At 37.8% G+C, this 15,189-nt stretch overlaps 1 protein-coding gene across 1 annotated transcript in view; it reads left to right on the top strand.

Moving 5' to 3' along the window:
- The first annotated feature begins 2,553 nt into the window (after window positions 1-2,553).
- Window positions 2,554-15,189, top strand: part of FAM133A (family with sequence similarity 133 member A) — an 86,537-nt gene continuing 73,901 nt past the window's right edge. The window contains exon 1 of the mRNA XM_081567460.1: window positions 2,554-2,892. The gene's annotated coding sequence lies outside the window, so the exon portion shown is untranslated. The remainder of the gene's footprint in view (window positions 2,893-15,189) is intronic.

The raw sequence follows: 15,189 nt of genomic DNA, 5'->3' as shown, positions 1-15,189 counted from the left end.
AAGGCTTTCTGAGGATGCTAATATTTCTCCTGAATTCTAATGGAATGTGTTCATGGGGTGGGATGGGTGGTAGGATGCAAGGAAAGGGAAAAACATCTGAAAAATAGCCCAGAACTACTGGGCAAGAGAAACATAGCACTTTGTCCAAAATCCAAAATAATTCAGAACTACTGGAATACAGAGTTCAAATGAGACTGACATGAAATAATACCAGAAAGATGGACAATGGCCAGATCATGAAGGGGAAAGGTAATCTGTACTATGTAACTGTATGCTAAGTGCTAGGTACAATTTTGTATTATGTCATGAAGGACTTTATACACTATGCTAAAAGTTTGAAATTTACCACTGAGGCTTTGAGAGGTGAGGTGGATCAATCAATGAAAGATCTTAAGGTGAGAAGTTGCATGAATAATGATAATTTAGAAAATGGTCCAAAAATTATGTCTATAAACATGTATTTAACTATGATGTAATAGTAAAAGAAATCAGCAAGACAGTACTGTACCAAGTTGGAGGCTTTTTTTCCAAAGACCTGGGTGGCATTTTAGGAGAATTACTTTTTTGTAGAAAAACAGTTCAAAAGAGAGTGCTATTTTGAGAGCCTTTGGGCAAAGGGCCATTTATGAGCTGCTTGGCACCAAAGAGGAAGAAGGGAAGGGACAGAAGTGGAAGACACTGAGAAGGGAGAGATCTAAAAAGGAATTTCAGAAGTTGTGCTGTTGATTGGACTCACAGTCTTGTGACACTCCTTGAAGAAAACCTACAAATATGTAATTTTAGAGTTGGACTAAAGTTCATTTGAACGTAACCCTGTACTAGATGTTCAAGGAAAAGGCAAGGTGGCCAGCTTTATACTGATTTTTTTAATTGGAAGATAAGTGCTTTATATTATGTTGATTTCTGTTATACAACAATATGAGTCAACTATAAGTATACACACATCCCCTCCCTCTAGAGCCTCCATCCCACCCATCCCCCATCCCACCTCTCTAGGTCATCAAAGAGCACTGAGCTGAGCTCCCTATGTTATACAGCAGCTTCCTACTAGCTATCTATTTTACATATGGTAACCGTCTATGGGGTCGCACAGAGTCGGACAGGACGGAAGCGACTTAGCAGCAGCAGCAGTGTATATAGGTCAAATGCTACTCTCTAATGATTAAAGCAATATGTGAACAGTATGATTTAAAACTATGTAAAAACAAAGAGTAACAAATATTTTTAAAAATAAAACACCAAAAAGTAACAGTGGTTATCTCAGACTGATGGGAGTATTTTTTTCTTTTCTATATTTCTGCATTTTCTAGGTTTTTTACAATGAACAAATATCTCTGTTATCCTCATGAATATTTAAATCTTTGAAGAAGGATCTAGACTTGGAGTCCTTGGCATTTAAATTGCAGACTAAGTTAGGTACATGGACGAACTTCCCTTGAAAATGTTAGTTGCTGAGTCATGTCCAACTCTTTGAGACCTCATGGACTGCAGCCTGCCAGGCTCCTCTATCCTTGGAAATGTCTAGGCAAGAATACTGGAGTGGGTAGCCATTCCCTCCTCCAGGGGATCTTCCTGACCCTGGGATCAAACCTGAGTCTCCTGCATAGCAGGCAGGTTCTTTACTGTCTTAAACACCAGGGAAGCCCTTCCCAGATGGTGCTAGTGGCAAAAAGAAACCTGCCTGCGAATGAAGGAGGCATAAGAGACATGGGTTTGATTCCTAGGTTGATAAGATCCCCTGGAAGAGGGCATGGCAACCCACTCCAGTATTCCTGCCTGGAGAATCCCATGGACAGAGCCTGGCAGGCTACAGTCCACGGAGTCACAAAGAGTCTGACACAACTGAAGTGACTTAGCATGCAGCACACATGGATGAGTTAGCCAAGAGAATATATTAGATGCAAAGTGGCCTTATAAAAATCTTGAGAAATATTAATATTTAGGATCAAATGTGGAGACAAAGCAAACCACAAAAAATTCTGATAACAAGCAGCCAGAAAGGTAGAATAAGTAGGAGTAATTCCTTTCATGTAAACAAAGGAAGAGATTTCAATGAGAAAGGAAGGCTTAAGGGTTTCAATTTCCATAGACTAACAGTCAACTAAAATAAATACAGGAAATTGCCTAGGAATTTGGTGCTTCTAGGGCTCTTGGCAAGATTTCCAAGAGTAGCTTTAGGAGATTAATGTTGGAAGAGGTCAGACTGTAATGGGTTGAAGAGTTAATAAGAAGCAAGGTCAAAATAGTAGAAGGTTCCTTTTTCCAGGCACTGTGGCTGTGTTTTCACTAGAAAGAAGCTGTCGCTTAACAGCTACCTCCATGGAAAACTATTGAATAGGAAAAGTTAAAATTTTACATAACCTTCTGCTCTTTCTGCCTCTGTAACTCAGCTTGCTCCTTGAACACTCTGGATCACATAGGTCATGTAGTCTCAGAAATTGGGGACTCACAATACTAGGAACTGGAGCTTATCTCACTCACCCTTGTCCTGCTCTTTGCAAAACTGCTTAATCATGCCTGTCCATGTATAAAAACTCGGTAACCCCTTTGTTTGGGGCTCAGAGCTTGGAGTGTTAACTCCTCTGGGCCTGCCGGCATAATAAACCTGGGCTCTCCAGCTCTCCGAGTGTGGGGCTTGGTTTCTCCAGTACTGGTTTCTGCAACATTTCTGGAGGCCCCAGCGAGATTTCAACCATGCTGGCCCCTTGAGCTGCCTGACTGGTGGCTCAGCTGGGTTGGAGCAGAGGGGCCCTGAGACGAACGAGGAGGCACACCACCTGACGGTACTCCAGGTTCTCTTTCAGACCAGTGTTCTGACTTTCCAGACAGCCAAGCCCCGACCAGACTCATTGGAGGGACGGACCAACTCACCAGGAATAGCCACAGGATCAGGTAAAGCCCCGGGGCCAGTCCCCAGTCAAGTCCTACCCGAACGGGTGGAAGAGGAGGCTGATCACCTCCTTGGAACTCTCAGGAAGGGAGCATCAGATAGGGAGAACTGGGGACTCAGGAGAAGGGAGGCATTGTGATAGCCTCTGAATGACTGTGAGTGTGTGATTGCTGACTGAATGGAGTGAGATAAATTTTTCTTTTTGGAAACTGCAACACCAATTATTTTTGTATATAGAATTAAAAAAAAATTAGCTTGTTAAAAGGCCTGCCTAGGAAAAAGCTTGAAGTTAGCCCTTTCCATGTCCTTGAAATACACAGCCAACTTTGCCTGAGAACTTAGCCTTGGGCAAATTAGAGCTACGAACAAAGAAAAAAAGGGGGGCGGGGTGGTCAAAGAGATATTTTAAATCTCAAACAGAAAAATATAAGATCTCTGTCTGTCTGTCTGTCTGGATTTATATATGTCTCAGTGTATGTCTTTTTTTTTTTATAATATGGTTGAAGTTGTAAATGAGTTATAATTTAATTGGCCTAAAGAAAAGTTCAGTTCAGTTCAGTCGCTCAGTTGTGTCTGACTCTTTGCGACCCCATGGACTGCAGCTTGCCAGGCCTCCCTGCCCAACACCAACTCCCAGAGCCCACTCAAACTCAGGTCCATTGAGTCGGTGATGCCATCCAACCTTGACATTCTCTGTTGTCCCCTTCTCCTCCTGCCCTCAATCTTACCCAGCATCAGGGTTTTTTCAAAAGAGTCAGTTCTTCGCATCAGGTGGCCAAAGTATTGGAGTTTCAGCTTCAACATCAGATCTTCCAATGAACACCCAGGACTGATCTCCTTTAGGATGGACTGGTTGCATCTCCTTGCAGTCCAAAGGACTCTCAAGAGTCTTCTCCAACACGACAGTTCAAAAGCATCATACTTGTGTGCTCAGCTTTCTTTATAATCCAACTGTCACAGCCATACATGACCACTGGAAAAACCATAGCCTTGACTAGACAGACCTTTGTCGGCAAAGTAATGTCTCTTCTTTTTAATATGCTGTCTAGGTTGGTCATAACTTTCCTTCCAAGGAGTAAGTGTCTTTTAATTTCATGGCTGCAATCACCATCTGCAGTGATTTTGGAGCCACCAAAAATAAAGTCAGCCTCTGTTTCCACTGTTTCCCCATCTATTTGTCATGAAGTGATGGGACCAGAAGCCATGATCTTAGTTTTCTGAATGTTGAGCTTTAAGCCAACTTTTTCACTCTCCTCTCTCACTCTCATCAAGAGGCTTTTTAGTTCTTCTTCATTTTCTGTCATAAGGGTGGTGTCATCTGCATATCTGAAGTTATTGATATTTCTCCCAGCAATCTTGATTCCAGCTTGTGCTTCATCCAGCCCAGTGTTTCTCATGATGTACTCTGCATATAAGTTAAATAAGCAAGGTGACAATATACAGCCTTGACATTCTCCTTTTTCTGTTTGAAACCAATCTGTTGTTCCATGTCCAGTTCTAACTGTTGTTTCCTGACCTGCATACAAGTTTCTCAAGAGGCAGGTCAGGTGGTCTGGTATTCCTATCTTTTTCAGAATTTTCCACAGTTTATTGTGATCCACACAGTCAAAGGCTTTGGCATAGTAAATAAAGCAGAAATAGGTGTTTTTCTGGAACTCTCTTGCTTTTTTGATGATCCAGCGAATGCTGGCAATTTGATCTCTGATTCCTCTGCCTTTTCTAAAACCAGCTTGAACATCTGGAAGTTCACGGTTCACATACTGCTGAAGCCTGGCTTGGAGAATTTTGAGCATTACTGTACTAGTATGTGAGATGAGTGCAATTGTGCAGTAGTTTGAACATTCTTTGGACTGCCTTTCTTTGGGATTGGGATGAAAACTGACCTTTTCCAGTCCTGTGGCCACTGCTGAGTTTTCCACATTTGCTGGCACATTGAGTGCAACACTTTCACAGCATCATCTTTCAGGATTTGAAATAGTTCAGCTGGAATTCCATCACCTCCACTAACTTTGTTTGTAGTGATACTTTCTAAGGCCCATTTAACTTCACACTCCAGGATGTCTGGCTCTAGGTGAGTGATCACCCCATTGTGATTAACTAGGTCATGAAGATCATTTTTGTACAGTTCTTCCATGTATTCTTGCCACTTCTTCTTAATATCTTCTGCTTCTGTCAGGTCCATACCATGTCTATCCTTTATTGAGCCCATCTTTACGTGAAATGTTCCCTTGGTATCTCTAATTTTCTTGAAGAGATCTCTAATCTTTCCCATTCTTTTGTTTCCCTCTATTTCTTTGCATTGATCCTTGCTATTCTTTGAAATTCTGCATTCAAATGGGTATATATTTCCTTTTCTCCTTTGCTTTTCACTTCTCTTCTTTTCACAGCTATTTGTAAGGCCTCCTCAGACAGCCATTTTGCTTTTTTGCATTTCTTTTTCCTGGGGATGGTCTTGATCCCTGTCTCCTGTACAATGTCACGAACCTCTGAAAAGGAAGTACTTACAAATCAAACAATTTTAAATACAAGAAAAAATAACCTAAATAAATTTCAAATTCACATAAACTGGGGAATATTCAATATTAAATATGTAAGGAAGCAGGATGTATGTTTTTAATAAAAAAAGGTATAAAAATAAAATTACATTTTATGAAGGGAACAGAAAGTAGGTCTGACTTACAGGTAGCTCTTACAAAAAGTTATTAGAAGGTTTGTGGAAAGTGACTCCGGAAAAAAAAAAAAAAAAACTTTTGTGCATGGTTAGTACTGACGAATTTTAAAATAATTTTAATTAAGTTTACCTAAATGAGTTTAAAGTAAGCTAGTGCAAAACTTGAATTCTGCCTTTCTCTCTGTTAAGAGAGTTCAGATGTTGAACTGCTTTTAATAATAGATTTAAGTTTCTTTACCTCTTAATTGATCTGTTCTATATTTACCTTTGAAATCTTTTGTTAACTTTGGCTAAGTAAATAACTATTATTTCACAGTAACTTATATGATCTTACCTGACTGAGTGTTATAAACCCTTTTGATATTTATTGACAAAACTTCCTAAATAACTTGACTTCTAGCTAACTTTGGATGCTTCAGAGGGCCCCTGAGACATCCCAAAGAGCTATTAAGCTACCTAGGTTCATTGGACATGTTAAATTACATGGAAAGTACTGTTAAAGAGGTGATAAATCTTTTCAGATATACTGTATGGTTGATGTTATTAAATAGGTATCCTAAAATTGTGTGAAACTCATACAGATCTGATATGCCCTGATAAAATATGGTCAATTGTAATTCTAGTTATCTTATTGAAGTGTTACATATCACAATGACCAGGTTTCTTTGTCAATTGCAATAGAATCAGATTTTAAACATGTTTTCTATGGTTTTACTCTCATGCCTTTAGAAGAATACTGCTAGTTCTTCAAGATTTATGAAAAAGACTTTCTAAGATTAAATAGATAAACAAATTTTGTTTTTAACAGTAAGCTGGTACCAGACTAGAATTTGGTCTTCTCTCTGTTTAGAGAACAAAGTTTTCTTAGAATGCAGATTTTGATAACAAATAATGGATTTCTTTGTCTTTAAGTGATTTATATTTGTTTTTAAAATCGTTTTGTTACTTTGCTAAAGTAAATAAGCATTATTTAAGATTATAGACAAAGCTCATAATGCTTCTACAAAAAATAACCCCTCACGGTAAGACTTTTGCTATCCTGATGTCCTTAAAACATGGCGATAGTCTGCTCCTAAATCAGGAAATTAAAAATGGATAAAAAAAAAACTGATGAAAATCAAAGAGCCAGGGCTATGAGAAGTCCAAGACAGCGGCTTGGCTTTTCCCAGCTCTCTAACAGACCTCATTTTATTTGATGGGTTAAAGCCTTCCATGGCTACAGTGTTAATGCCCTCACAATGAGTTCTCAAAAAAAAAAAAAAGTTTCACTCAATATTAACTTCTAGTTTTGTTAATTAAGGTCTGTGCTTACTAAGACTCACTTCTGAGATAGCTCCTTGTTATATTGCTAAAAAGTTTAATTAAGTTATTAAAACGGACACTCTAAGATTATTTTTAAAGCTTATCTCAGTAACCAATCTTTGGATAAAGGTCAGATGCTCCATGGTGTACAACCAAGAGATTAACATTTGGCTATAATCATTTAACTTAGTCAGATGACCTGGGGTATACTGGGATATACCCAATGAAAGTTCTTGACTTAAATCCTTGCTTGTGACCTTACTAATAACTGCTAGCTATATTATTTTCTATGTAGCTTTTTTCAAAAGATTATTTCTTATGTTACCAAATGTGTGACTGAGCCTTTGATAAAATGCTGATATGCGGTTCCATATGAAATCAATAATCGTAATAATGTAACTTTAGACATGGGAAGAAGCAACAAGAGGAAATATTTTCCTGGACCAAGAGGCTAGTAAGACAGGTATGGTCCAGAGGCTTTTGCTACTTACAAGGTGTGGTCTAGTGACAATACATTGAGTGGCCTGTCAATGGAATCTTTGTTAGACCTGGGAATGAGCCTTCCTAGCACTCTGGGACACAATGACCACGAAATGCCCCTAAAACTTGGCCAAATGTGTGACTATGAAGGGGCCCTGCTGACAGGAAGTTGGCCCTTGCCAGCTGCCTCTACAAAGATTAAATCATGACTACTACAAGATGTTAACCTTCAACACCCCCTTGAAAGGAGTTCAGGGTGGAGACAAAAAAATAAGGCACTCTGTGCTCTGGGAGAAACCGGGAAAAACAGGCCTTCAGATAGTCAGATGTTTTCAGGTAAAGATTTTTATGAGTCAAAATTCTTACATCTTCTCATACCTAGAGAAACACTAATGTCACGAACCAGTGTCTGGACCTGGTTCTCCTGGCTAACCCCTCAGCAGCTTTCCTACTTCTATTAATCTTTGGTCCATATATCTTTAACTTTCATGTTAAATTTGTGTCTCCAAGTAGTAATATGACAGGAATATCCCCCAGTCAACACCCAGACAATGCTGAAACAAGCTACCTTATCATTCTGTGGACTTTCACCTTCCTCCGTAAATACACTGCAAGGTCCTTAGGCTATTCTCCCTTTGATATTTTATATGGCAGAACACCCTCTGTGATAGGAAAACTCAAGGGAAACCCCCAAAAACTAGCTGACCTGGAGATGTCATGACATCTCCAGGCCCTGGGAAAAGTCTTCCACCATATCGCCTGAGAAATCTTAGAAAGGACACCCATTCCTTTGGGCAATTGGGTTCATCCCTGTCAGCCAGGAGATGAGGTATGGGTTAAAGATTGGAAAAAAAGAACCACTTCAGCCAGTTTGGACAGGACCTCACACGGTTGTCCTGGAAACTCCTACTGCTGTTAAAGTTACAGGCATCATCCCTTGGATGCACCACACCAGAGTCTAAAAGGTATTGGCTTCCTGAGATGAGGACACCTAGAAAGCAGTTCAAGACCCCGAAAAATCTCCTCAAAGTCCAGTTCCAAAAACAACAGCCTTCACTCATGAAGGACGCTGCTGCTCTAGTCACTCCAGAAGCTGACTAGTCAATGCACGGCAGAAGCTTGAGGATCCAGCTTTCAAATTATCGATGGATTTTCATTGTAAACCATGGCCTCTATCCCTAATCAGTATTATTGCTATGCTCTTCACTACAGGACCAACTAGACTCCCTGGCTGAGGTGGTTTTACAGAATAGGAGAGGGCTAGACCTACTGACAGCTGAAAAGAGAGGACTCTGACCCTCTTGAATGAAGAATGCTGCTTTTATGTAAACCAATCAGGAATAGTCAGGGACATGGCCCAACAGCTAAGGAAATGAATCATGAAAAGGAGAGAGGAACCAGCAAATTCCTGGGGTAATTGGAACAATATCTGGAGCTGGGCATCGTGGCTTCTCCCTTTACCCCATCCTCTCTTCATCTTCTTTGTGGTGCTCTTGTTTGGCCCTTGTATTCTCAATGCTATTACCCAGTTCAAAACCTCTCAAATTTAATCCATAAAGTTACAGATGGTAATAGATCAATATTGCCCTCTAAACGATGGTGAGCTCTGAATGTCTTACCAAAACATGAGATGATGCTTTCTACAATGAGTGACAGAAGCATCAAGAGAGGGGAATGAAGAGGAAGAGTTAAAATTTTACATAACCTCCTACTCCTTCTGCCTCTGTAACTCAGCTTGCTCCTTGCAAAGTCTGGATCATGTAAGTCATGTAGTCTCAGAAAATGGGGACTCACAATACTAGGAACTGGAGCTTATCTCACTCACCCTTGTCTTGCTCTTTGTAAATCTGCTTAATCATGCCTTTGCATATATAAAAACTCTGTAACCCCTTTGTTTGGGGCTCAGAGCTTGGAGTGTTAAATCCTCTGGGCCCGCTGGCGTAATAAACCTGAGTGTTCCAACTCTCCGAGTGTGGTGCTTGGTTTCTTGAGTACTGGTTTCTGCAACACTACCAGTATAAATCTCCTTCTTTCTACTTTAAAAATATGATTAATTTTTGAAAGCGAAAGTTGCTCAATCGTGTCCAACTCTTTGTGACCCCAAGGACTATACAGTCCATGGAATTCTCTTGGCCAGAATACTGGAGACGGTAGCTTTTCCCTTCTCCAGGGGATCTTCCCAACCCAGTGATCAATGCCAGGTCGCCAGCATTGCAGGGAGATTTTTTTATCAGCTGAGCCACCAGAGAAGCCCAAGAATACTGGAGTGGGTAGTCTATCCCTTCTCCAGCAGATCTTCCTGACCCAGGAATCACACCAGGGTCTCCTGTATCATAGGCAGATTCTTTGCTAGTTGAGCTACCAGGGGAACGATTAATTTTTAGAATGAAATAAATTTTTGCATAGCATGGAGATTATTAAAAGGATCACAATGATGAATCAAATAAAACATGAAAGGGCCTCACTCAGGGCTGGTATATAGGAGAAACTTAACCAATGTTAGTTTTCAGAAAGAACTGCATCAAAACAATAATAGTAACAGTGGTCATGTTAGAAAAATGATAGGAAGGTGTTATTCTTTTCTGTAGAATCTGATTTTCCTAAACTATAATTTTTTAATTTTATATTTTGATGTTTCCATTCCTAAGAAAGTTGACATGAAAAATCACCAGAGTGTGAAATCTCAGTTTCCAGTGTGAAATCATTATCTGTGAAATTAAAGCACAATATAATTCACTAAACATTGGATGCTGATAACCTAAGTTCAAGGTATAGACACTACTATAACAGATTTCTGCATTAGAATATATATATACATATATATATATATATATACATACACATACATGTATATATATATATACATATACATACATATATATACATATACATACATATATATATACATATACATACATATATATATATATATATACATGCCTGATACATAAAAAAGTGATTAATAGATAAATGAACATGTGAAAAAATATGTGGTGTGACATTGAAGGAATGACATAATTCACGAATTTGCATGAAAGTATTCCCCATGATTCTGTTCCAGTCCTGCCACTCAAAACATCATTCAGTCTCTTTCAGCCTCTAATACCTCATTTGTGAAATGGGAAAAATATTAATATCTTCCATACCTCTCAGGATGCTTTTAAGAATAAACTAACCATTTGAGAATTATTTAATCCATGCCTGGAGTGAACTGAACCCTGGCCAGTGAACTGAAGTGGAGGAGTGCACAATTAAATCAAGACCCATCAGAAAGAGCTGGAAAGGAACCCTTATTCCCAATGCCTCCTGGGTCCATAGGTGGCAGGAGGGAAACATATAGAAAGTACGCTCTTCACTCCCTTACTAAGTCTGTCCAGAAGATGTGCAGCAACTTCCCTAACTGGTGAGTTAAAGATAAAGAACTGAGCGTCCTTAGAGGTTTTCTGTGGAGGTGCACAGTGGTACACATTATGAACACCCTGAAATGTCACTCTGTGCTAGTGCCTGGCTCAGTAAGTTTATCTTCCTCAAGAGTAAAATATTAAGATGTCCATTGTGACTTCATATATAAGCCATGGCTTGTCTTTTAGCATTTGTTGTTAATAGCCACTTTGTTTTCCATCTCACTCACTTGTTTATGAATTCAGGTGCAGAGGACAGGAAGACATTTCTTCCCCTCTAAAATTCCCACAGGATTTATTCTAACTTGTTTCACACAAAGCCAGTCATTTGGGGAAATGTAGCAGAATTACAGGAACTTCTTTCACTTTTTTTACCTATCAGAAAATACACTCAAACCTGGAAGCCAGGTTTAACTACATAAGAGAGCTGGTCTTTTTGGGTACTAAATCTTAAATCATTCAGTTTAACCCTCTTTTATTGGATATTGCTATGTATGTCTACTATTGATAGATCTGTTTATTCTAGATTTACCCCCAGTTCCCTGTATCCTCTCTCCACTACTTACACATTTCACAAGTAGACATACATATATTTACTTTATAGTCACATATACACTTAACAGAATAATAGAATACTAGGTGATTTATTTATATTAATTAGATCCTTGATCTTATTATCATTATTTTATAAATAAGGAAGTGGAGGCTCAAGGAGATCAACTTATTTCCCCAATCATACAGTTTGAACGTGACAGATCAAGAATTAAAATCAGGTCTTGTTGACTCTTGAAATCATGTATTTAACTACTGCTTGTGGTTTGAGGTTGTGTAATGGCTTTGGAGAATTTTATTCTGTTTTTAAGTTCTATATTAAAAGCATTTTCTTCTATGTTTTAACTGAAATTATCAAACAAACAAAAGTTTAATTTTCTAGTGAATCTCAACACAGCCAGCACCTATGTTCTACAATTAACACTTTACTATAAATGTTTTAGGCTATATATGTCCATCAATCCTTCTATCCATCCATCATCCCATCTTATCATTATGTATTTTAAAGTTGCAGCTATCAGTATACTTTCTCCAAATACTCCAGCATGTAGCTCATTAACTGGAGTTTGTTTATAGATTTTCTGTTGATTTAAAATTTACATAAAATGAAATGTACAAATTGTAACTGTACTATTCCATAATTCCCTCTGCCAAAAACTACACAAATGAGAGAAAAAAAACTTTGAGGGATAAGAAAGCTGGGACAGTGTTTTTCAAACACAGGATGAGCTGTCATAGGAAAAAAAGTTTATCAGGCTGATGTGCTGATTCAGTGCTCAGTGTCTGCCATCCTACAACCTAATTGTGAGAACGTATCTTCTGTAAATCTCAGTTTTCTCATATGTCAAATTAAGATAGTTTTACTCTCCTTTCAGGATTATTGTTAGCATCAAATGAGATAATGCATGTAATGTGCTTCACCCATTATTGTTATTATCTTCATTAAAGTAGTCATGTTTATCTTAAAAAGATACAGGAGAGGGACTTCTATAATGCTATGTTGGTGAACTAGCTTGATCTGTGATTGGTTATAAACTCCAAATTCAGGAGAACATATATACAGTAATCAAGGAACTGCTCTGTGATTAACCTCTGAGCTTTCTTAATCAGTTTATCTAAAGTTCACTTTCATTTGTCACCACCACCTATATCCCCATCTCAATAGTACAATAGTATGATCTGGGGAAGTTGCAATGAGTAACGAAAGACACCACCTCAGCCCTTATGGATCTTAATAGGAATAATAGGGAACAAATACTTATAAATGAGGGGAAGTAATAAAAGTTGTACTGAGGGTACTTTGGAAAGCATATATTTGGTGACCTAATGTTCAAGTCTCTTATGGCATATTTTTGTTTAGAATAGCACCCAAAGGAGAACAAAAGGCTTTAATTATTTATAAAATACATTTATCATTTCTTTCCATCTTTATTCCATCATCCCTCTTCTCTTAGTCATGCCTTTCCCCAAAATAATCTGTTAGAGAAGTGTTGATATTTTGAATGGTTAGTAAAAAGCAATTTGAAAGCATGTCAATGACAAAGGATAGGACTTATTATCTAAAGATCCATTTATTAACAGCAGTTTACTCTTCTTTTTCTCACTTGCAACAGCCAAAACTCAAAACTATATGTTAGAATGGGAAATAATAAAATATGATTATATCTCAATCCACCTCAATATTTAACAGTTCTTTGTCAATGTAAATTTACTTCAACAACTGATACTGTTTTTAACCAGTTAAGTCATCAATCAGCACATTAACATACTTAACATTAGTATTCTAATGACAAAATTACTATCTTTGAAATAAACTGCCAACAAGGTACTCAGTAATAACTGACCTCACTACAATGGTATTCTTTTATATATGAATACTGAGTTAGTGATATTCGGTTTAGATTTAGAATGTGCAGCTGAGCTAACATGCCTTATCGACATGTCTCTAAGCATATGCCATTAAGAAACATGTATATTCAAAGAAGGGAGGAAACAAAATCTTATATATAACTGTCAAAAAAGAAAATAATTCCTGGCCTGCTTTTTTTGTTTTCAGTACTCAGAGAAGCATGCGCCACTTCTGCCTCCACTCCATCTCTATCCCTTAGCCTTTTTATACAAGTACATCTTTCTTTAATGACAATATTTATAGCCTCTTTCTAGCCTTTCTAAAAACACACCAGAAAGATATACAATATAGCTACTCCTCCCTATTGATTTTATTATAGATATTCACAATCTAGTCATATCACCCCATTAACAAGCACATATTTTGTTTCAAGCATGTTAATGGGGGATAATTTCGAGCAGCCTAGTCAATCTATTACCATTCTTCTTAAAGACTGGAGGAGTTTCCAACTTGAAAATTTTATCATCAACCATATGGGCCTTGATCAAAGAAAAGGCAAATCAAACACTGCATAAGAAGATCAAGTAAATTAAGCAGTAATTTAAAGCAGTGTAAAAAAGGATCAGGGCCTTTAACTTATTTTCAATAGTACCTCTAGCTTGTTATAATCCTTCAAAGTCTTTAGTAAAATAAGACATGGTCTATTTTGTGGTCTCCAATCTTTAGAGGTGAGGTTACTTTATATTTCCTGGAATAGCTACTATTCCTTGAACACCACCTTTAACAAGCCTTTCATGTGTGTTCATTATCTTATATCCTATAATATCCCTACAAAATAGGTATTTTTTAAATGTACAATTTAAAGATGAGGATCCAGAGAAGTAAGATAACTCGCCCCCAGTCATATAGACAGTAGATGGTGGAGATGGGAATTTGAACTTCAATTTTATCTGATTCTGGGGCCTGAGCCTCTGGTTACTATATTGTATTGAAAAAATTAGATTCCCAGATACCTCTGAAGTCTGGCCAAATACATACAAAGCTGGAGGGAAGAAAACCTCAATGTCTGGAGGAGGAGAGAGAAAGATGCCTGAGGTTTCCTGACTTCTGCTTTTTATCAGCACTGTTGAAGAGGTAACAAGTCCCAGAGAGGGATGATAACAAATCCTGCAGAGTAATGACTGTGGGGTGGGTGAGATCCTTGGCACAGAAAAATCAAGCTTCAACAAAGATTCTTGTGTCCAGGTTTGGTACAAAATTAGCTGTTTTCCCCCGTACCTGACAGTTACTTAGGCTAGGATAATGGGCATCTCAGTGGTATCTGTATGGCCATGTATCTGAAGACCAGCATCTCAGCTAAAATACTGTGACAGTTTAAGACCTTAAATGTGTGACACAAACTCTACAGAATACAGAACCTTAAACATAAGAGTTTACATGTCCACTATCCCTATGGAATGGAGACTAAGAAGCAGAGATCATGTTATTACAGAAAATGATGTCATATCTCTGGCACATTGAGTCCATCCATGCCTCTTATACTTATTTCTACGTGCAGTGTTACAATATTTCCCATTTAACTAACACAATATGTGAAGTGCTAAGTGCTGAATTGCTAAGTACTTAGTACAGAACTTGGCATATAGGAAGTGTTCCATGACTATTAAAATAAGCACATACTAGACAATAATAAATACCTTTTGAGTAGAACTAAATCTATGGGTCCTACTAGCTATTCATTATATCTCTCAAATTCAGTTATTTCTGTATAATATTAAAATCTTATATACATTTTTAAAACAAAACTTTAAAGCAATGAACCTTTAAATCTGATTTCAAAATAGCTTTTTTTCCTAAATTCAAATTGATGTCACATCTAGTCTAAATGCATTACTTCCTATTATAAATATGTTCATTAATACCTTACTCTCTTAGCAGTGGAATTTGGACATAAGTGTGTATGTGTATATATATGCACACAATTTAAACATGCTAAATTCAACTTGGTCAACCTAAAATGCATGTATGGATATATGTATCAGGA

This window comes from Giraffa tippelskirchi, chromosome X, assembly GCF_054371585.1.
Source record: "Giraffa tippelskirchi isolate mGirTip1 chromosome X, T2T-mGirTip1v1.2.pri, whole genome shotgun sequence".
NCBI classification, from domain to species: Eukaryota; Metazoa; Chordata; class Mammalia; order Artiodactyla; family Giraffidae; genus Giraffa; species Giraffa tippelskirchi.
Note: the sequence above shows the minus strand (reverse complement) of the source record. Positions and strands in the feature narration are given on the sequence as shown.